Source organism: Lithobates pipiens, unplaced genomic scaffold (genome assembly GCF_037356315.1).
Source record: "Lithobates pipiens isolate NorthernLeopardFrog02 unplaced genomic scaffold, aLitPip1_a1.2 Scaffold_19, whole genome shotgun sequence".
Taxonomy (NCBI): Eukaryota; Metazoa; Chordata; class Amphibia; order Anura; family Ranidae; genus Lithobates; species Lithobates pipiens.
Window position 1 is genome coordinate 594,781,751 of NW_027507764.1, and position 23,699 is coordinate 594,805,449.

The following is a 23,699-nucleotide window of genomic DNA, read 5'->3' on the forward strand; positions in this document are numbered from 1 at the left end:
GGAGCCGGGATGGGATGGGGGTGAGGTCGATGGAGCCGGGATGGGATAGGGGGATGAATGGAACTAGGATGGGACTGGGGTGAGGTGGATGGATCGGGGAGAAAATGGACGGATATCCTCTCCCCCAAATCACTCCAAGTGAACTCTTTGCTTATCCCCCTCCCTCACCCTCTTCTTCATGTAATGCCGCGTACACACGATCTGACTATCCGGCGGACAAATCGCCGGACTTTGCAGCGGAGGTCCGCCAGACTTGCTGAACGAGTGGACCTGCCCACACACGACTGGACTTTTCCGGCGGACAAACCGCCGGACTATGGACTTTTGAAATGAACAGACTGGCCCACACGGAGAAAAGTCCGTTCATTTTGAACGCGGCTCCAGCGAGCGAGCGGGCCCCCCCTTCTGAGCCGTACCAGGCCACGTGCCCTCAACATGGGGGGTGCTTTGGGGAAGGGGGGGGCGCACGGCCCCCCCACCCCAAAGCACCTTGTCCCCATGTGGATGAGGACAAGGGCCACTTCCCGACAACCCTGGAACCCTGGCCGTTGGTTGTTGGGGTCTGCGGGCGGGGGGCTTATCAGAATCCAGGAGCCCCCTTTAATAAGGGGGGCCCCAAATACCAGCCCCCCCCACCCTATGTGAATGAGTATTGGGGTACCATGTACCCCTACCCATTCAACTGGTGAAAAAAAGTGTAAAGAAAAAAACACAACACATGTTTTTTAAAATAATTTATTGCACAGCTCCGGTTGTCTTCTTCCGTCTTGGGGGGTGCTCTCACCGGACTCCTCCGCTATCTTCTGCTAGCACCGGAGCCAGCGAGGTGTCAATCTCGCCAATGGAGGCGACGGCGTTGATTTCCTTCGCTAGTCCTGGCTACCTGGAGCCGCGTTCAAAATTAACGGACTTTTCTCTGTGTGTGGGCAAGTCCGTTCATTTCAAAAGTCCGGCAGACTAGCACACAGACGGCAGTCCGGCGGACAATTTTGAGTCAAAACTTCTTTCTAAGTCCACCGGACTTTTGGAAAGAAAAAGTCTGCCGGAGCCCACACACGGGCGGATTGTCCGATCGCGTGTACGCGGCATAGGACTCACTTTTAGATTGCACAGACCTCAGACCAACGCACTCTCGGTACAGGTGGTGTGCCTCCTTCCCCCCTCCTCCTCCTCCTCCTCCTCCTCTGACCTCTGTGCACAGGAAAACATTACAGCACAGGAGGAGGAGGAGGGGCGGGTTCAGTTTTCTCTGCTCCACAGTGCACTGTGTGTGTCAGGCAGCTGGGGAGAAATGCCGGGGCAGCTGCAATGCACAGTGGAGTGGAGCTCATGGCTGGGTCTCCAGTTGAGAATGGATCATATTGCAGCACGGTCCCAGCGAATCATCGAGGCTGCGGTACGGGCAAATTAGGCAGCCGCGAGGCCCCGGGGGGGGGGGGGGGGCGAGGCCTAAGGCAACCTCCTAGTTAGAGAGCCACCTCCGCATCCAGGAACATTCCGTCCACATCATAAGGCCTTCTATAGACACAACTAAAAATGTCCATATACATTATGTTGCCAAAAGTATTGGGACGCCTGCCTTGACACACACATGACCTTTAATGGCAACCAAGTCTTAGTCCGGAGAGTTCAATATTGAGTTGGCCCTTAGCAGCTATAACGACTTCAACTCTTCTGGGAAGACCACCCACAAGGTTTAGGAGTGTGTCTATGGGAATGACCATTCTTCCATAAAGACATGGATGAGTGAGTTTGGGGTGGAAGAACTTGTCTGGCCTGCACACAGAGTCCTGATCTCAACCCGATAGAACAGCTTTGGGATGACTTAGGGCGGAGACTGCGAGCCAGGCCTTCTCCTTCAACATCAATGCCTGACCTCACAAATGCTCTTCTGCATTGCAGTGCAGCCCTGACCTGTGGAGAGGTGAAAGGGGCACAGGAGGAGGACACAGCACACTGATGATGTGGAGAAGTAATATTATGGTGGACACTGGACAGAGCACATCCGAGACTCTGTCCCAGCCTCCCCCGCACCTCCGGGCTCCCAGCGATGTCCTCCTCTCACTCTGGTATCCCCCACAGTTTTACTCTTCTCCTCCTCCTCACCCCTGCTCGACTCCTCCGGACCTCTCTGCCTATGGGGAGTACACTGCATGAGCCACTGACTGCCATAGTGTCCCGACCGTCTATTCAAAATGGCGCCGGGTGGCTCGATTACATTACTGCGCATGCGCCTCCAGGCTGAGCATGTACGAGCTTTCCAGAGCCCGGCCGGCTTCGGAATGGCACATGCGCAGTTGCAAGGTCAGCTCGCGGCCATCTTTTTTTACGTAAATCTATGGGCAGTTGGCAACACTGCTACTGGGATCAAACAGCATAGCTCCCAACTGTCCCGGATTTTGAGGGACTGTCCCTGGATTTGGAGCAATGTCCCTCTGTCCCTCTTTCCTCCTCATTTCTCCCTCATTTTGGTCTGATCTATATAGACAGAACAAAGGAATAGTAGTAGAAAAAAAAAGGGAAGAAGTACTCGTGGGTTTAACCAGTCTTTTTTGTTAAATTCCCCTTTAAGAGGGCGTGGCGGGGGTGTGTGTCCTATGCCTACATAATTTTGCTAATAGGTGTCACTCAATCCCATCTCAAAAAGTCTGGAGGTGTGTCAAACAGTGTCATGGGCTGCGAGGCCAACTACCCCTCCACACAACAGTTCTGACCATCAACATTCGTAGATTATGGTTGAGGATGGGGTTGCCACCTGGCCAGGACTGGAACGGACAGTCCGAGTTTTGAACCATGTGTCCGGGTTTAAGACACATGAAACCCGGACACATTTTACTCACACCAAACTGTGGCTAACTGTCCTGGGCAGAGGGAACACTGTACTACCCCACCCCCCGTCCTGCCCCCTCCACAGAGTCAGGCGTTCTGTTGATTCGCCACGCAGAGCACCAATCAGAAATGGCCAGATCCTTTGACCCCCTCCCCCCTAAGGAGAGCAGGGAATACCTCCATCCACCTAATTTGTGTGGATAGAGGAATCCATTTTTCTTTCCCCCATTCAGTCCACAAATCAGATTTCTTGGAGGAGTTATTGTGCTGAGGTTTATGCATGTCTGTGAGAGTCTTACATGTGGCACAGCATTCTAAGCCTATTTTATGGGTACAAGAATGTTCGGGATTGGCTTGCAGACAGTGTTGCCAACCCCCCCCCCCCCCAATTGTAATTTACTGGCAAGATGCCAAAATTTACAGAACGACTCCACTTTTTTACTGGCACTGCAAAAAAGTACCTAAAAATAGCTTTTTGGTCTAAACTCTGCAACTATTAGCATTTAAAGAGGAAGTAAAGGCAGGAAAAAATAAATAAAAAAAAACCTCACACACCACACCCTGTAAGGCAAATGCATAACGAGTTATGCCTCCTACACACGATCAAACAATCCGGTGGAAAAGTCCGGCGGACAATCCCCCCGTGTGTAGGCTCCGGCGGACATTTTTTACCCAGTTTTGCACTCCAATCTGTCCGTCGGACTCGCATTTCGGCGGACAATCCGTGTGTGCCAGTCCTCCGTACTTTTCAAATGAATAGACTTTTCCCGCCCGGAGAAAAGTCCGCTCATTTTGAGCGGGTCTCCAGGTAGCCGGGGCCAGTGAAGGAGGCACCGTCACCTGGTATGGACTTAAAGGGGAACCCCTACACCGAAAAATCGGCATGGGGTTCCCCCCCTAGGTCCACATTAGACCCTTATCCGAGCACGCTACCCGGCCGGCCAGGAAAGGGGGTGGGGACAAGCGAGCGCTCCCCCCTCCTGAGCCGTAGCAGGCCGCGTGCCCTCAACATGGGGGGGTGCCTTGGGGATGGGGGGGCCGCGCGGCCCCCCCACCCCAAAGCACCTTGTCCCCATGTTGATGAGGACAAGGGCCTCTTCCCGACAACCCTGGCCGTTGGTTGTCGGGGTCTGCAGGCGGGGGGCTTATCGGAATCCAGGAGCCCCCTTTAATAAGGGGGCCCCTGGATACCGGCCCCCCCACCCTATGTGAATGAGTATGGGGTACAATGTACCCCTACCCATTCACCTGTGAAAAAAAGTTTAAAAAAAACACAACACACAAGGGTTAAAATAGTTTACTGCACAGCTCCGGGGGGTCTTCTGTCCGTCTTCGGGGGTCTTCTCGCCGGACTCCTCCGCTATCTTCTGTTAACTCTTTTACTAGCGGAGGAGCCCGGCTTTCTTATTCGCCACCCTCTTCTTCCGACTTCGGGGGTCTTGTCCCCCTCTTCGGTTTTTCTTGCCGGGGCCACCGCGCCTTCTTCTAACTCTTTTACAACCGGTCTTCTGTCGCCGCCGCCTTCTGTCTCTTCAGTTGTTGCCTCGTCACTGCCTCCGCTCACAGTGATGGGAACGCAACGTGCGACCTATATAAGTCGCCGCACGCCGTGTCCCAGTCATTGTGAGCGGAGGCAGCGACGAGGCAACATCTGAAGAGAAGAAGAAGAGAAGACGGCGACAGCGGCGACAGAAGACCGAAGAGGGGGACAAGATCCCCGAAGTCAGAAGAAGAGGGCGGCGGCGAAGAAGAAAGCCGGGCTCCTCCGCTAGTAAAAGAGCTAGCAGAAGATAGCGGAGGAGTCCGATGAGAAGACCCCCGAAGACGGACAGAAGACCCCCGGAGCTGTGCAATAAACTATTTTAACCCTTGTGTGTTGTGTTTTTTTTTTTTTTTACTTTTTTTCACAGGTGAATGGTGTAGGGGTACATTGTACCCCATACTCATTCACATAGGGTGGGGGGGCGGTATCCGGGGGCCCCCTTATTAAAGGGGGCTCCCGGATTTCGATAAGCCCCCCGCCCGCAGACCCCGACAACCAACGGTCAGGGTTGTCGGGAAGAGGCCCTTGTCCTCCTCAACATGGGGACAAGGCAACGCCCATGTTGAGGGCACGCGGCCTGGTACGGCTCGGGGGGGGGGGGCGCTCGCTCGTCCCCCCCTTTCCTGACCGGCCAGGTAGCGTGCTCGGATCAGGGTCTAATGTGGACCTAGGGGGGGACCCCCACGCCGAGGCATCGCTGGCCCCGTCACCTGGTATGGACTTAAAGGGGAACCCCAACGCCGAAAAATCGAGCTACCTGGAGATGCGCTCAAAATGAGCGGACTTTTTTCCGCTTGTGTGGGCGAATCCGTTCATTTCAAAAGTACGGCGGACGGACTTAGTACGCCGTATTAGTCCGCTGAAAAAGTGCCGTGTGTGGGCAAGAAGCTCGTTCGGAAAGTTTGGCGGACAGTCCGGTGGGAAGTCCGCTACGTGTGTACGCGGCATAAGGCATACTAGCTCATTATGAATAACTTACCTGAGATGGAAACCCCCCAAAGTGACCCTCGTTCTTCTCCTCCATCGCTGCCATCTATCCCGGAGTTCGTGCTCCGGCGCTGTGACTGGCTGGAGCCACGATGATGTCAATGGCATCACCGCCGTTAACAGCAGCATGCTCAGACAGTGCGCTTGTGCCGTAGACATCGGTGCCAGTCTTTTGCAAATATCTCCTAAACCGTGTTTATCTCCTACACGGTTTAGGAGATATTTGTTGCACCTACAGGTAGGTCTTAATGTAGGCTCACCTGTAGGTAAAAGGTGCTCCCAGAGAGTTTACAACCACTTTAAAACGATAAGCATGTAGCTAGTGCTATTAGCAATGTGTTTAAGTTAAAGAAAAGGTCAAAAAACAAATTTCTCTATTTACATGATGACCATTGCTGCTAATCAGTGCCCACCAGTGCTGTTAATCAATGCCACCTCATCAGTGCCCACCAGTACTGCTAATCAGTGCCCACCAGTGCTGCTAATCAGTGTCACATCGATGCCCACCAGTGCTGCTAATCAATGCCACCTCAGTGCCCACCAGTGCTGCTAATCAGTGCCCATCTGTACCACCTCAGTGCCTACCACTGTTGCTAATCAATTCCCACCAGTGCTGCTAATCAGTGCCACCTGATTAGTGCCCACCAGTGCCGCTAATCAGTGTCCACCAGTGCCACTAATCAATGCCCACCAGTGCCGCTAATCAATGCCACCTCATCAATGCCCACCAGTGCTGCTAATCAGTGCCCAGCAGTGCTGCTAATCAGTGCCACCTCATCAGTGCCCACCAGTGCTGCTAATCAATACCCACCAGTGCTGCTAATCAATGCCACCTCATCAGTGCCCACCAGTACTGCTAATCAGTGCCCACCAGTGCTGCTAATCAGTGTCACATCGATGCCCACCAGTGCTGCTAATCAATGCCACCTCAGTGCCCACCAGTGCTGCTAATCAGTGCCCATCTGTACCACCTCAGTGCCTACCACTGTTGCTAATCAATGCCCACCAGTGCTGCTAATCAGTGCCACCTGATTAGTGCCCACCAGTGCCGCTAATCAGTGTCCACCAGTGCCGCTAATCAATGCCCACCAGTGCCGCTAATCAATGCCACCTCATCAATGCCCACCAGTGCTGCTAATCAGTGCCCACCAGTGCTGCTAATCAATGCCAACCAGTGCCTCAGTGTCACCTATCAGTTCTGCCTGCCATTGCCCACCAGTACCGCCGCAGTGTCATCTACCAGTGCCCATCAGTGCTACCTATCAGCGAAGGAGAAAAATTACCTGTTTGCAAACTTAAAACAAACCATGAAAAATGTTTTTTTTTTTTTTTCAACATTTTCAGTCTTTTTTGTTTTGTTTTTTAGCCAAAAATAAAAAATTCAGCGGTGATTAAATACCAACAGAAATCTCTATCGGTCTCAAAAAAATGCTAAAAATGTTCTTTGGATACAGTGTTGCATGTAGCACTGAAAGATGAATATTGGCCCCCGGGCAGGAACCTGAAAAAAAAAACTGTTCTCAAAAAACGCAGTGCGATTGGCTGAATCAGATTGCATGTGTGTGAACACCAGTGCGATCAGATTCCAGTGCGAGAAAAAAAAAAAAGGAAGCGGTGCTGCACCTTTGCGCTGCGATTGGAGCTGTACAAAAGGAATGGGCTCAAATTGCACTGCAAAGAATCGCACGTGATTTGAACAGGAATGAGGTGCGATTCATGTCTGGATCACATGTGGTTCCCCACACTGAAATACTGAAAGTGAAAGCTAGAAGCCGATTGGTTGCCATGCACAGCTGCTCCATTTGATCACCTTGTGTATATACAATTGCAGCAGATTCTGATTGTTACAATTTTATTGTATAATTTGTGATGCCGTTTGATGGATCGGATACTTTTTACACTTCTTTATATTAATGATAATAATGGGAGAGCCGGGCTAATTGGTTGCTCCAGATTTTGGCTTCTCCGGTCTTAGTAAAATTCCCCTCAATGTGTCCATTGCGCCCCCTGGAGGCGGGTACAGGAGCCAAACTGGAGGCGGGGTCTTAGCATCTTGGCCATTACTCCCAATGACCCCTGAGCCCTCCCGTCCTGTCATCAGACCCACCCATGTGTGGGCGGGGATTACCGTGCCGCGCAGGTGACAGGAACACCATTGGATAAGAGATAATGATATATCTGTGGAGGGGGGAGGGGAAGGAGATTCCCATTGTAGAAGAAAAGTCGGTCCTGCCCGCTCCTTGTCATCACCCAATGATAAATCTGTGTTTTATTCTGTAGAAGTCGATGGATTCCGGAGATCTGGAAGTCCCAGCAGAATCCAGCGAGAGGAACGTGAAGCAACTCCCGTGCTGCAGATGGCCAAGAAGGGTCCTTTGCAAGGTACGGGAATGGAGGTGACACTTTGGGGTCTATTTATAAAAGAATCTCCAGAACTATTCGCCCAGCACTACTCCATGTACATTCGTTGTGTACGAGGGATCCAGCGGGTGTGAGGATGGGGAAAATCGAATGTTCTTCAGGTGTTTTCTCTTTGGGATGAATATTTTTCGGGATATAAATGACATAAATCGGCGGGCGCCGCCCCTCACCTGCAGATGGAACGAGCGCCAATAGATTGTGAATAGTCAGCGCTGATAACAGTGTGATAAGATGACCATTGATGGATCGGCATTCAGCAAGGACAAGTTACGATCCATCTATGGCCATTACTAGTCAATCTAGTGATCAGCTCCTCCCAAACGGGACTGCCGGTAGATCTTCCCTCCATCAACGATTGTAGCCAATTGACTGCAGCGCTGATCGATGTATTCTGGTAGGGGAGGAGTGCCGTTGTCAGCCCACTGATCAAAAAAGAAAAAACCCACACAATCTATGACCAGCTTTACCAGATTCCAAGTAGATAGATGAGCCACAGAATAATAATCCCATTGATAGGTGATGATGATGATGATGACCCCATAGGATGATGATGAGGATGATAACTATGATACCATAGACTGGTGATGATGATGATCAAATAGACTGGTGATGATGATGATGATGATCCCATAGACTGGTGGTGATGATGATCCCATAGACTGGTGATGATGATGATGATCCCATAGACTGATGATGATGATGATCCCATAGACTGGTGATGATGATCCCATAGACTGGTGATGATGATGATGATCCCATAGACTGGTGATGATGATGATGATCCTATAGACTGGTGATGATGATGATGATCCTATAGACTGGTGATGATGATGATGATCCCATAGACTGGTGATGATGATCCCATAGACTGGTGATGATGATCCCATAGACTGGTGATGATGATGATGATGATCCCATAGACTGGTGATGATGATGATGATCCCATAGACTGGTAATGATGATGATGATCCCATAGACTGGTGATAATGATGATGATCCCATAGACTGGTGATGATGATGATGATCCCATAGACTGGTGATGATGATGATGATCCCATAGACTGGTGATGATGATGATAATCCCATAGACTGGTGATGATGATGATAATCCCATAGACTGGTGATGATGATGATAATCCCATAGACTGGTGATGATGATGATGATCCCATAGACTATTGATGATGATGATCCCATAGACTGGTGATGATGATGAAGACTGGTGATGATGATGATGATCCCATAGACTATTGATGATGATGATAATCCCATAGACTGGTGATGATGATGATCCCATAGACTGGTGGTGATGATGATGATCCCATAGACTGGTGATGATGATGATGATCCCATAGACTGGTGATGATGATGATCCCATAGACTGGTGATGATGATGATGATCCCATAGACTGGTGATGATGATGGTGATCCCATAGACTGGAGAGAGCGGACTGACCATTGGGGCACTGCCCAAGGGGTCTGAGCCACTAGAGGCCCCATCAGGGTTGCCAGCCTCAGTAAAACCAGGGACAGTATGTAAAAATCTGTGTTTTTTTTACATCTGCCATCTGAAATGTCCCTTGCCGACATCCTTTTTGTCTAAAAATCTCAAGATTATAGCTGCCCCACCTCTCCAGTACCTTCTCAGCCAATAGAAACATGTCTGTGTATACTGTGTGATTGTATGCTGTGTGGCCCCATAATCTCGGATTGCCTGGGGGCCCCATAATCTCCTATTACCTGGGGGCCCCATGAGTTGTCAGTCCACCCCTGTCCTATAGGATTGTCATCATCATCAATCCATCAACAGTTGGTTAATTCTCCCAGAACGAATGTACATGAAGTCTCTCAGGACGAATATCTGTACACATTTTCTATAAATAGACCCGTCATGTCTGTGGGGTCGTCTGCCGCCATCTTCTGACCGATCCATCACTTTACTAATACCGATCATCTCTTCCCTCTCTACAGAGCTGTTCAGGAGGGGGTGGTCCAATTTCCCGATTTCCATCCGATGATGTCACCGCCATTTATGAGGTAATCAGGGGTTCTATGTGTTATTTCGGGGGGGGGGCATCAGGAAATTCTGCCCCCTCAGAGTGATATTTGATTGTAGACTTACCCCTTTATACATCCCTACCTACTACTTCCTGTACAACACTGAGGGGTCACAGGCAGGGGCAGACTGACAACTCATGGGGCCCCCGGGCAATAGGAGATTATGGGGCCCCCGGGCAATAGGAGATTATGGGGCCCCCAGGCAATAGATTATGGGGCCACACAGTATACACACACAGTATATACACACAGTATACACACACTGAAAAGGTACTGGAGAGGTGGGGCAGCTATAATCTTGGGATTTTTTAAAAAACACAGATTTTTACATACTGTCCCTGGTTTTATTGAGGCTGGCAACCCTGATGGGGCCCCTTAGTGGCATGGGGCCCTCGGGCAGTGCCTGAGTGTCCGAATGGTCAGTCTGCCCCTGGTCAAAGGAGATTTCCCTTCACTTCCTGTCCCAGATCCACAACAGGAAGTCACAGGATGCCGGGAATATGTGGTTGTCCTAGGGCACGCCCTCCAAACCGTTCAGTGATGTCCAAATTGTGTATAAAAATTACCAGCCGGAAAAAATTCATGAATGAATAAACCCGCACATCAGAGCCCCCCTGATCAGGGTCCCAATGTTCTCCTTATCAGAGTCCTCATCAATGTCCCCCATATGGGGGTCCCCCTCATAGGGTCCCTTCTTCAGTAACCCCCCCTACATCAGGGCCCCCATCAGAGTCCCCCCTTACCTCAGAGTCCCCATATCAGAGTCCCTCCTTACCTCAGGGCTCCCCCTTACATCAGGGCCCCCCTAATAGAGTCCCTGTTTTAGTAACCCCCTCACATCCAGGTGCCCCTTACATCAGGGTCCCTGGCAGAGTCTCCCCTTACCCTATGAGGAGGGGCGGTAATTACACTAGGAGGAGTATAGTTATGTGACGGACACAACCTGATTGTAGCAGTGGGACGCCTCCATCCCTGATTTGTATGAAACAACAGAAGAGGAAGGAAGGGGACGTTGTGTGAGGCCGGTCACTGAATGGATTTCTTATTCAAATCATTCAGAAAATTATTTATTAATTACAAATCACGTTGTAAAGAGTGTCAGTCTGTGATACAGGACACAATGTACTATGATACACTTGTATGAGTATATAGTTATTATACAAAATACACCATGATTATCATTACAGTTACATAAAAACACTCATCCATTCATGAAAATCCAATGAACATGATCGATCGATTGCTCATGGTGAGCCGAGCTTGTCTGGGCATCAGATCGATGTGTACCCGACGCACGTTTCATGGCTCACGCCAACATCAGGAGTGCTCTGAAATGAATATCTATAAATATGGGATATCCTTTAAGCGGAGAACAATCTCTCAAAATAAAAGGTGTGTAACTTAAAATACGGCCCAATGGTGATGACCACCAACCTGTGTCCAATGGAAGACGGGGGACAGGGATGATGATCTCCCCCCCGGGGCTGAGGTGAGGAATCCCATCCAGAGACAGCAGCCAGGTGAAGACCAGATCACCACCATGTGAATCTGGTGGATGCTTAACCACTTGGGACCCACGCTATTGCCAAATGACGGCATTAGCGCGGACCTACTTTTCCGGGACTACGTCTATTGATGTAGTCCCGCGCACGAGCGGCCTGCGCGCCCCCTGAGGGGCGCGCGGCGCGCTCTGTGATCGGCGAGTCCATGAGACTCGCCTGATCACCGATCCGTGCAAGGGGTTGATCCCGACCCCTTATCACGTGATCAGCTGTCAGCCAATGACAGCTGATCAGGTGATATAACGGAGCCGGCAATCGGCTAGTATTCCTCCTCGCGCTGACAGCGCGAGGAGAAAAAAAAAAAGCCAATCACCGGCGGCCGTGATCGGGACATCAGTCCCGATCACGGCCAGCAATGCAAGCGCCCACCTGCCCCCTGCCAGTGCCCACCTGCCCCCTGCAGTGCCACCCTAATAAAAAGTAAGTGCCCCCCGTCAGTGCCACCCAGCAGTGCCCATAGTGCCACCCAGCAGTGCCACGCACAGTGCCACCCACAGTGCCCACAATCTGCCTCAAAGGTGCTGCACCCCAGTGCCACCCATCAGTGCCCAGCAGTGCCGCCCATCAGTGCCCAGCAGTGCCACCTATCAGAGCCACCTATCAGTGCCACCTATCAGTGCCCATCAGTCCCATCTATCAGTGGTACCTATCAGTGCCCATCCGTGCCACCCATCCGTGCCACCCATCCGTGCCATCTTATCTGTGCCCATCTTTGCCCATCAGTGCCGCCTTATCTGTGCCCATCGGTGCCGCCTTATCTGTGCCTATTAGTGCCACCTTAACTATGCCTATCAGTGCCCACCAGTGCAGCCTATCAGTGCCCACCAATGCAGCCTATCAGTGCCCACCAATGCAGCCCATCAGTGCCCACCAATGCAGCCTATCAGTGCCGCCTAATCAGCGCACTTCAATGAAGGAGAAAAATGACCCGTTTGCAAAATTTTAGAACAAACTATTAAAACATGATTTTTTTTTTTTTTTTTGCATCTTTTTTTGTTTGTTTAGCAAAAAATAAAACTCCGAGCTGTAACTAAATACCACCAAAAGAAAGCTCTATTTGTGGGAAAAAAATGATAAAAATGTCATTTGGGTACAGTGTTGTATGACCGCGCAATTGTCATTCAAAGTGCATCAGCGCTGAAAGCTGAAAATTGGTCTGGGCAGGAGGGGGGTTTAAGTGCCCAGTAAGCAAGTGGTTAACAATCCACACACTGCTCTGGAAGGGTATGGAGATGAGCCCATGTGAAATAAATGTATTAATTAATAGGATGAGTGATGTAAAACTAAAACGAACCCAGAGAAATGTTGTAGTGAGTCAAACTCAATTACCTTGTGTGCGGTTCTGAGGCCACAGACATGCCTGGACTCCCACTTATGTGAATGGTCCATGTGAAATGGTCAGCTGACCAGCCCCGAGCTGCTTGTATAAGGAACAACCCCCAGAACTTTCGAACATCGGGAACGCTCGGATCCAAATAAGAAACCCCACTGAAGTCTATGGGACCCGAACATGAAAAATCAAAAGTGCCCATTTTGAAGGCTTATATGCAAGTAATTGGGCACACAATGGTTATGGGGGTCTGGGTACTGTTCTGGGGGATATGTATCAATGAAAAAAAAGTTTGTACATTTTTTTTATTTTTAAATGAGCAGTGATTTATTGATGCTTAAAATGAAAGCATAAAAATGAAAAATTCCTTTCAATATAGAGCCTGGGGGTCCCCTTAGTCCATCTGTAAAGTGGTGCATCTGTACTGTGTATAGAAGGTGCTGCAGCAATAATGGGATTTTTATATACAGCTTACCTGTAAAATCCTTTTCTTGAGAGTACATCACGGGACACAGGAGCTTCATTACATAGTGGGTTATATAGGCACCTCTGGTGATTGGACACTGGTTGACCCAATTAAAGAGAATTCCTCCCCTATATAACCCCTCCCATTTGGGAGGCACCTCAGTTTTGTAGCAAAGCAATAAGAAACCACGTAAAACCCAAGAGGGGCGGGAGCCCTGTGTCCCGTGATGTACTCTCAAGAAAAGGATTTTACAGGTAAGCTGTATATAAAAATCCTATTTTCTTGATCATACATCACGGGACACAGGAGCTTCATTACATAGTGGGATGTCCCATAGCAATGCTCAGGTTGAGGGGAGGGAGACACAGATCATAAATATAGACCGCCAGGGACCTGAGGACCCTAAACTGCAGCCTGCAGTACACTGCGCCCAAAGGCGATATCCTCTTGCCCTCTGACATCCACCTGATAGAATCTGGTGAATGTGTGGACTGATGACCAAGTCGCAGCCTTACAGATCTGAGCCAGGGAGGCCTGGTGATGCACTGCCCGAGAAGCACTGACAGCCCTAGTAGAGTGCGCTTTCACCTGAAAAGGAGGAATCTTCCCCTTTAAGTCATAGGCCTGAGAAATAACCTGTCTGATCCACCTTGAGAGAGTGGACTTTGACGCTGCCTGACCCCTTCTAGGGCCTTCTGGCAGAATAAATAAACAGTCAGTTTTCCTTATCTGAGCAGTTGCTTGAAGATAAAGACTGATTGCTCTAACCACATCTAAAGTGTGTAAGGACTCTTCCTCTATGGACTGAGGATTTGGAAAAAAGGATGGTAGGATTACATCCTGATTCAGGTGGAACCTGAAACCACCTTAGGTAGAAAGGACCTGTTGGGACGCATAGCCACTCGGTCCTTATGGATAATTAAATAGGGCTCTTTACAGGAAAGAGCTGCCAATTCTGATACCCTTCTAGCCGTGGATATGGCTACTAGGAAAACCAGCTTCTTTGTCAAGAGAGCTAAAGAAGCCAGATGCAAAGGTTCAAATGGTTGGGCTTCTAAGGCCGAGAGAACCAAATTCAGATCCCAAGGGCATACCAGAGGTTTGACTGGCGGTCTTATCCGCATAGCCCCCTGGATAAAAGCCCGTACTAGGGAATGTGATGCAAGCGATCTTTGAAAAAAAGACCGACAGGGCCGAAATCTGCACCTTGATGGTGCTTATGGCCAAATTCATTTCAAGGCCTGATTGGAGAAAGGCCAAAATTCTGCTAATGACATACCTTCTAGGATGCCATCTCCTGGGTTCACACCAGGAAACATATGTCCTCCAGATCTTGTAATAGATATGCCTGGAGGCCGGCTTTCTGGCATTGACCAGAGTGGAAAGGACTGGCCCCGAAGGACCACGGCCTCTCAAAAATGTGGGTCTCAGCAGCCAGACCGTCAAATTCAGACTGCGTAAAGCAGGATGGTAAATTGGACCCTGTGAGAGCAGATCTGGCCGGAGAGGGAGGGTCCATGGCCTGCCCACTGCCAACTTCATGATTTCTGAAAACCATGATCGCCTGGGCCAAGCCGAGGCCACTAGAAGGACCGACTTTGCCTCCCTCTTGACCCTTCCCAGGAACTGCGATAGCAGCGGGCTCGGGGGGAAGGCATAGATCAGATTGTACTGATCCCAGGGAACCGTCAGAGCATCTGACCCCTGAGCAAGTGCATCTCTTGTCCTTGACACAAAGTTGTCCAGTTTCCTGTTGAATCTGGACGCAAACAGATCCACGTCTGGAGTGCCCCACTTGTAACATATGTCTCGAAACACGTCGGGGTGCAGAGCCCATTCTCCTGGGCACAACTGCTGGCGGCTCAGATAATCCGCCTGCCAATTCTCCACTCCTGGGATGAAGACTGCAGAGAGGCACGGAACATGCTCTTCTGCCCAGACAAGTATGCGATTCACCTCCTTTTGGGCCACCAGACTTCTGGTACCGCCCTGGTGATTGATATATGCCACTGCGGTGGCATTGTCGGACTGAATCCGAACTGGGAAACCTCGCAGTCTGTGAGACCACTCTCTGAGTGCCATGTAAACTGCCCGAATCTCCAAGATATTTATGGGCAGCAGACTTTCGGTCGCAGACCATTTTCCCTGCGAGCATGTTCCCTCCAATACGGCTCCCCAGCCTGTCAGGCTGGCATCCGTGGTGACAATCTTCCATGAGAAGGGAAGAAAAGTTTTGCCTTTCAGCAAATTTTTGGTCTGTAACCATCAGACAAGACTTTTGCGTGCCCGAGGGGATAAACGCATAGGAAGATCCAGGGATTGGGGCTTCCTGTTCCAAATCGCAAGGATGCATCTTTGCAGGGGCCTTGAGTGGAACTGGGCGAATGGGACGGCCTCGAATGAGGCGACCATCTTTCCCAACAGTCTCATACATAGGCGAATAGAGGAAGATCTTCTGCCCAGAATCAGGTGCACCAGATCTCCAATGGCCAAGGCCTTTGGCCCTGGAAGGAACACCCTGCCCTGAGCGGTGTCGATAATCAGACCCAGGTAATCCAACCTGGTGGTCGGTTGCAAAGACGACTTTTCTAGGTTTATAATCCAACCTAGGCGGCCCAGATGTTCTAGCGTTTTGGTGACGCTGCGACTTAGGCATGTTGCAGTTCTCTCTACGAGAAGCAAGTCGTCTAGGTAAGCCATGACGGCTATGCCCTGAACTCTTAAGATTGCTAAGAGAGGGTCTAGAATCTTCGTGAAGACTCGGGGGGCCGTGGCTAGGCCGAACGGCAGGGCCACAAATTGAAAATGGCGCTGCTCTACCGCGAACCTCAGAAACTTCTGGTGTGCGGGAAATATTGGCACATGGAGATATGCATCTTTGATATATATTGATGCCATGAATTCTCCTCCCTGCAGGGAGGAGACCACAGTGCGTATTGACTGCATCCGGAAGGTCTGGATGTGTAGAAACCGGTTTAAGTCTCTCAGATCCAAGATAGGTCTGACACTTCCGTTTGGTTTTGGAACGGTGAAGAGATTCGAATAAAAACCTGAACCCTGATCTTTCGGGCTCACCTCTACTATCACTCCTTGGGATAGTAACTGATCTAAGGCCAGAAATAGCGGTTTCTGCTTTATCGGATCCTTGGGGATCCTTGACCTTAGAAAACGGGAAGGTGGAATCTCCTGAAACTCTAGCCTGTAGCCCAGAGATACTGAAGAGATCACCCATTTGTCCTGAATCTCCTCCCACCAGGCGCCTGCAAACTGCAGGAGCCTTCCCCCCACTCGGCCGAGCGGGGGCGCCCCTTCACAAGGAGGTTTTGGAGGTCTGCTTGGCAGGCTTCCGCCCCCAAGTCTTTTTCTGTCCCTGGGCTCGGCCCTGAGGCTTTCCAGCCGAGGAGGGCTGGGAAGGCCGTCGCCACTGTTTAGAGCTTGATGCTTCGGGAGAAAGAGTACGCCTGAATGAAGGACGTTTACTCTTCTTGACTGGAAGGAGTGTAGATTTACCTCCCGAAATATTTTGGACGAATTTATCCAATTCCTCTCCAAACAAACGCTCCCCTTTAAACGGGAACCCAGCCAAATGCTTCTTGCATGACATTTCAGCAGCCCAATTTTTTAGCCATAGAGCCCTACGCATGTGTACCAACATGAGGGATAAACGTGATGCTTGTTGGACAGAATCCAAAATCGCATCAATTATGAAACATAAAATGTGAGGCATCTCTGCATATTTCTCTACTTCCTCACTGGGAAGGAGTTCAAACATTTGTTTAACCTGTTCCTGAAGGAACTGACACAACCCCACGGCTGCGACTGTAGGTTGCACCACAGCGTCAGCCAAGGAAAAGGAGGCTTTTAACAAGGTTTCCAGCCTTTTGTCAACTGGATCCTTAAATACCTGCGCATTATCCAAAGGACAAGTTAGGTTTTTATTCACACAAGAGATAGCCGCATCGACAGATGGGGCCCCCCATTTCTTGGTGAAACTTTCCTCCATAGGATAATGCATGGAAAACCTCTTGGGAGGAGTAAACAGTTTATCGGGATGTCCCCAGTCCTCATACATCAAGTCAGCCATTAAAGGATGAATTGGGAAGGAACAAGCAGTCTGTGGGGCTTTCCTGATACCCAGGGAAGAGACAGAGGATGTAGCGACTTCAGCAGCCGGCATTCTGAATGTGGTACGCACCAATTCAGTGTAATACTGCACCTGCTTTCTGAGTGCCTGGGAGGAGGGGACTGACTCCTCTTCCTCTGACTCATCCGACTGCTCATGATCCCTATCCAAAGATAGGGATCCCTCCTCATTTTCAGAGCAACTGTCTGAGAGAGGGATTTCAGCAGAGGGAGGGGATCTACCCCTTTTCTTGCTATCTTTTAGGGAGGCAGAAAATAAAATTCATGATCCTCCCTTCAAAACCCTCCAATGTAGCCCTAAGGGAATCTCAGTGATATAAACCGGGGCTGCGACATTAGGAGAGGCTGCAAACCTGACAGGTGCACTGACTCGTTATGAGAGGCTGGCTCCAGTCTTGCAGAGGGGGATGGTAATTCACAGGCACTCTTGGAACCCCTGGACCTAGGCGGTGACTTGCCAGTGCTTTTATTACCTGCCCCTGAAACCCTCTTACGAGGAGACATAGTCCTAAGCTACAAAGCAGAGGTACTAGTACAAATGCAATCACTTGTGCTTAAAGTCTCACAATAAATCAATATATGCTTAAATTGCACAACCTGATGCCGAGTAGGTGTCTTAAGGTTTGCCTGGATCCAATCCCACACGGATGCTTACAGCCCACAGCTCCTGTGTGTCCAGTTAGTCCCCTGACGCTCTGGGCTTTTTTAAAACGGCCGTTTGGCGCCTGCACTACAGCATTGAGCACACTAATCGTGCACAGCTGGCAACCACACCCCCCCCTCCTCCATTAGGCCGGGAGCGCGCCCGGCGCGCGTGCATGCGTCCGCGCGTGTGCACGAGGACCGCGGGATCCGGGGGGGAAGGAGAACCCAAAGGGAACAACGTGGGACCCCTGGACCTGTATGGGACCCCTTTTTACCTTAACTTGTGGCAGGAACTGTAAGGGAGACGTGAGTAGCTGGAGAACCAGGCATTCACTGAGCGTGTTTGTATTGAAAGGCATGTAAGTATGCATCAGGCTGCTCTTACTCCATCTAGTGGTGGAAACCAGGTAAGACATACAACTACTCACAATGAAGAAATCCATTCATATATTAAAATATATAGGATGACTTCTCTTACCTGTTCCCCGCCGCAGGAATTGCTGATCTCAGACCAATTCCAGCCTTCACCCATCACGGCGGGTATTGTTAGCCAACCTTCAGGCGTATTTGGGGTTCTTACGAAAAGATCCTCCTACCTGGGCCATGTAAAAAGCTCTGCCAGAAACTTTCGGGCGCCCTGAGTCAACAGTACCCCAAGTCTGGTTGTCCCAGAGCCCAGTCTTCCAATGGAGAGGACTTACAGGCAGAACCTCGTTTCTTCGGCAGACGAGGCCCGGGTACCATACCATCTTGGGAGTCAAATATCGGCCCGAGGTATGGATCCGGTTTGTTATAGCCCTTCGGCCCTCGCCGGGACCCGCAGAGAGCTAAGTTTTACGTGACCATCGACCAGACACTGGCGAAAAAACTGAGGTGCCTCCCAAATGGGAGGGGTTATATAGGGGAGGAATTCTCTTTAATTGGGTCAACCAGTGTCCAATCACCAGAGGTGCCTATATAACCCACTATGTAATGAAGCTCCTGTGTCCCGTGATGTATGATCAAGAAAATTGCATTTATAAAGCCCAAAAAATGACACTTTCCCTGCAAGCTTTCTTTATTTTGTAAGCAATAGCTTTGAGAGCCGGTGTGTATGATGAGGCCACAGTGTAGGGCACTGGGAACAAGATTCAAGTTTTTATGGATAAATTATGGTGTCTCTACCACAGACTTTGGATTTCTACTTCTGTAACGGGTGAAAAAAAAATGTTCTTTGGGGGTCAGTGGCACCTTCACACTGTAACCCTATAGGGGTGCTCTTGATGAAAGCAAGAATTGGCCTCGCTATCAAAAATTGCAAAGATATGCACCTGTCAAACAGGTGTGGAAAAATTGGTCTTTGGGTGTTGATTGTGCCCATGAAACCTACACCAAAAACATTCTTCCAGGTAAAATCAACACCCACAACACTAGGCAACCTAGAAGACTTGTAGAGATTCCGCATCCCAAAAACACGTAATCTGTGACATCAGCATCAGGGGCTTTGGAACTGCTGGTAATCCAGGACTGATTCATTTTTGAGAAAAGTCAGACGGTCCATGGAGTCTGTGGACAGACGCATTCTATGATCAGTAACAAAACCTCCGGCAGCACTGAATGCCCATTCAGAAAGCATGCTGGATGCAGGACAGCCCAGCAGTTCAGTAGCATTCTGGGCATGTTCTGGCCAGTGGTCTATTCTCATGACCCAGTAACCCAGTGGATCGTCGACTGAAAAGCTCTCCATCTCTGTTTTTGCCCCTAGATAATCATCCACCATGTGATGCAGAAGCTGCCAATGAGATGTGGAAGCTGACAGCCCAGCAATTCTGAAATGCATCACTTAGGCGGCTGCCTTCTCCGCAGCTCCTCTCTTGAAAAACAGAAGCCTCAAAATGATGTTTTCCATTTTTTATTTTTTTTTATTAAAATTTTATTGATTTTTACATTTAAAAATTACAAGCAGGGAGAGTATCAAAAAGGAAAATATTATAAAACGAAACCAACAGACCACAAATACAATAAAAAGAAAACATATGAACGAAACAAATGTTCACAGTACGATCCGTGGCCTATTACCCCACTTGCTTACCATCCTTCTATTTCCTATCTTCCCTCCTCGCCGTTTTCCCAAAATATACCCTAACCCCCCCGTCACCACCTCCCCCTATGTTTGTTGGCCCTTCCTCCTCTATTTATTCTACTAATACTTGGATGTAAGTTTCTGTCCTTTTGAATGATCTCCATTTTTTCCATACTGCCCAATATTTGTTCATTTGGTTGTTCTCCATTTTGACTAAATATTCCATATTATTAATATGTTCAATTCTCTGCACCCATTCTCTAATATTGGGTTTATTAACTTGTGTCCAATTTACCGCTATCAAGGCTTTTGCCGCATTAAGCAAATAAACTACCAGTGAGTTCATTTTCCTTTTTCTTTTTTCCTTATTATTTTTCGTTTGTAAATGACTACTTATTTCCTCTACTCCATAGAACAAACATTTCAGCGGGCTGCATGGTATTTTTTCTCCGGTTATTATTTCAATGTAGGCTAAAATCTCTTGCCAATGTAGCTTTATCTCTGGACATTCCCACCAAATGTGAAGTGCTGTTCATTGAGACCCCAATCTCCCACATGCACCTTTTCATCTTCTTGAATTGGACCTTCTAGACCAGAACCAAAATCATTAGTACGTCTTTGTATTAATAACCTAGACATGTATTCTGCTGGCGTGTGCTCAGACTAGACATGTATTCTGCTGGCGTGTGCTCAGACTAGACATGTATTCTGCTGGTGTGTGCTCAGACTAGACATGTATTCTGCTGGCGTGTGCTCAGACTGCTCACTAGGTGTTTCATTTGATTGTAAGGGTATCTTATATGGCCTTATCATTCCAAATGGGCTTAAAGCTTCTTTTGTGGGTGTGATATACATACTGGTCACCAGGGTGGACTTACCATTGGGCTTGACTGGGCTCAAGCCCATGGGCCCCACCCAACAGGGGGCCCCGCCGAGATACATAGCCGAGTGCGCTCGGCTCCGCTCCGCTCACAGTCACGCCCAGTCCCGCTCTATGATGGACATAACACAGAGACTGGGCGTGACTGTGAGCCGAGCCGAGTACACTCGACTACTATCGGCTCCGCTCGGGACTTCAAGAGTACCCAAGAGCCGCCGAGATACGCAGGACTCTGTATCTCGGCGGCGCCATTTTTAAACTTCAAGACTGCAATGACAAGGCTGCAAATAACACTGGACAAGGCTGCATTGATGGGCATTTAAATGTAAGTTTTTTTAATTAAACTTCCCTCCTAAAAGTTTTTTTCCTTAAAATCCCCTCCTAAACATGTTATAAGCCGATAAATACGGTAATGTATAGAAGGTATGGCCCAAAAGTGGCTCAAGCCCAGGGGCCCTCACCACCCTAAGTCCTGCCCTGCTGGTCACAGCTGCTAGTAGGCAATACATCCAATTATTTTTACCTGTTTCTTCCATAGCTTTTATCAGTTTCCTTTTTAGAATGCCATTATGTCTTTCTACCAATCCAGCTGATTGGGGATGATAGGCACAATGGTATTTCCCTTTAATTCTCATCACTTCTGTCAGATGTATATTTTTAATTAGAAGATGAGGTCCATTATCACTGTCTGTGCATCTGCACTTCCTGTCGGGAATATCTCCACCCATTTGGTCAGGGTGCCTGGTTACCAAACAATATTTCTTCCTTTCACATTCGTGTAATTCAATAAAATCCATGCAAATGTGTTGGAATGGATATTGCTGTATGGGGGAATTTCCCTTTCTGTGGTCTTATGCCTCCCTGAGCATTGTGTCTTGACCATATAATGCATTGACAGCAAAAAAAGTTTTTTTTAGTAGTTAGTGAAGCCATAGACTGTACATACCTTAAATAAACATCTCAGTCACCCCCCTGTATGACACATGTGTTACTCCATGTGTCAATACTGCTGCATATCAGTAAGGACTGTATGATCTATCTCTATGGATTTCTCGTTCTGTCATTATTTGCGTTTCTTGTGCCGCTATTTTGGCAGCTTCATCTGCCCTTTTATTCCCCTTTATGATGGGGTCTGTATATTTTGTGTGTGCTTGACATTTGCAGATTATAAAATCTTTTGGTAACTGTATTGCATGATTGCATCTAGGAACTCTAGAATGAAGGCCGTGTGTGAAATTGGTTTACCACTGGAGGTGACCATCCCCCTGTTTTTCCATTGTTGCGCAAAAACATGTACTGTTGAAAAGGCATATTGACTGTCAGTGTATATGGTTACAGATTTTCCTTCTGACAGTATGCATGCTCTTGTCAGTGCTACAAGTTCTGCAACTTGTGTTTTGGTAGTGGCCCAGCTTCCAAAATCTCATCCTGTGTCACTACTACATACCCAGCTGCATTTGTGCCATCTGGATTTTTCTTACTAGAACCATCAACAAAAAGTGTCATGTCAGGGTTAGATAACGGTACATCTTTCAGATCACTTTGTGGCAGTACCTTTTCAGTGAGGGCAGCAGAGCAGTCATGTTTTATGACCATCAGTAGGAAGTGGTAGTAGCGTGGATGGGTTTAATGTAGTACACCTCTGTATTGTTATGTGAGGTTGTCAAGAGTATTGTCATACAGGAAAGGTGTCGTGCTGGGCTCAAATGTGATATCTTTTGTTGTAAGAGGATAACAGACACTGCATGTGGTACCTTTCATAGTTAGTAAGGTTGAATAAAGACACCAGTCCATCCAGTCCATCCAGTTCATCCTTTGTTTCATACAAACGCACTGTGCTTGTCACCTGCTTTTGGGGTGTTGTTAACTTTTAATTGGACAGTGCGATGCGATGCAGGAAAAGCACGGGGGAGGGGGAGGGGTTTGCTGCATTTCCCGCACCGCATCAATGTGAACCTGGGCTAAAAACGCACATTAAATAAAAAAGAAACATTTTATTTCATTTATAAATAACTTGCGATACTTTGTACCAGAATCCTAATTTTAGTGTCAATTTAAACGGGACAAATTACAGAATAAAATTCACACATTTATTGTTTAGTAACAATATTTATTTTATAATAACGCTGCTCAAAAAAAAAAGTGTGTTTTGTTTTGTTGCGTTTCATTGTGTATGGATTGCGAAAAAGAAATAATTGTAATAATAATATATATAGGTGTGAGAGGGGGAGGGGTTAAATATAATTGTGTAGGAGGAAAGGGGAGGAGCCAGGTGCAAATAACTTCTCCTATTGGGTGAAGGTCCGCTGTAGGTAACCTTCTTCTTCCTTTTCTACCAGGAGTTTGAGCCGTGACTCCGCCCTCTCCAGGACGCTACCATCCTCTGATTGGCTCTTCATAGATCTGCAAAGCTCTTCAGGGACCGACTTTCCGGAAATGACGCGCTGGCTTATAACGCTTTACTAACATTTCTTTTATTACATAATAAAATTTATACCTAAATGAATACAGATCGGCGTTCGTTGTGTCTTTTCTATCTGCTCGGAGTTCAGAATGTTCTTTGACATAAATGTGAGATGTTTCCATGCTGATTATACAAAGAACAGGAAATAACAGCACAAGGGACAGAATGGAATGAAGGTGATCAGATATCATCACATGAAAAATACATCAATCCACGGGGGGGGGGGGGATCTCCCGCTATTGTGCAGGTTGAACAATCATCTAATCATCTGTCAAGATACAGTACCTCACAAAAGTAAGTACATCCCTCGG

At 48.5% G+C, this 23,699-nt stretch overlaps 1 long non-coding RNA gene across 1 annotated transcript in view; it reads left to right on the plus strand.

Annotated features, from left to right (window-relative positions):
* The window catches only part of LOC143997808 (uncharacterized), a 38,140-nt gene extending 14,706 nt beyond the window's left edge, over positions 1-23,434 (plus strand). The window contains exons 2-4 of the long non-coding RNA XR_013277740.1: positions 7,640-7,741; positions 9,750-9,815; positions 23,264-23,434. This is a non-coding gene — a long non-coding RNA (uncharacterized LOC143997808). The remainder of the gene's footprint in view (positions 1-7,639; positions 7,742-9,749; positions 9,816-23,263) is intronic.
* Positions 23,435-23,699: the final 265 nt, after the last annotated feature.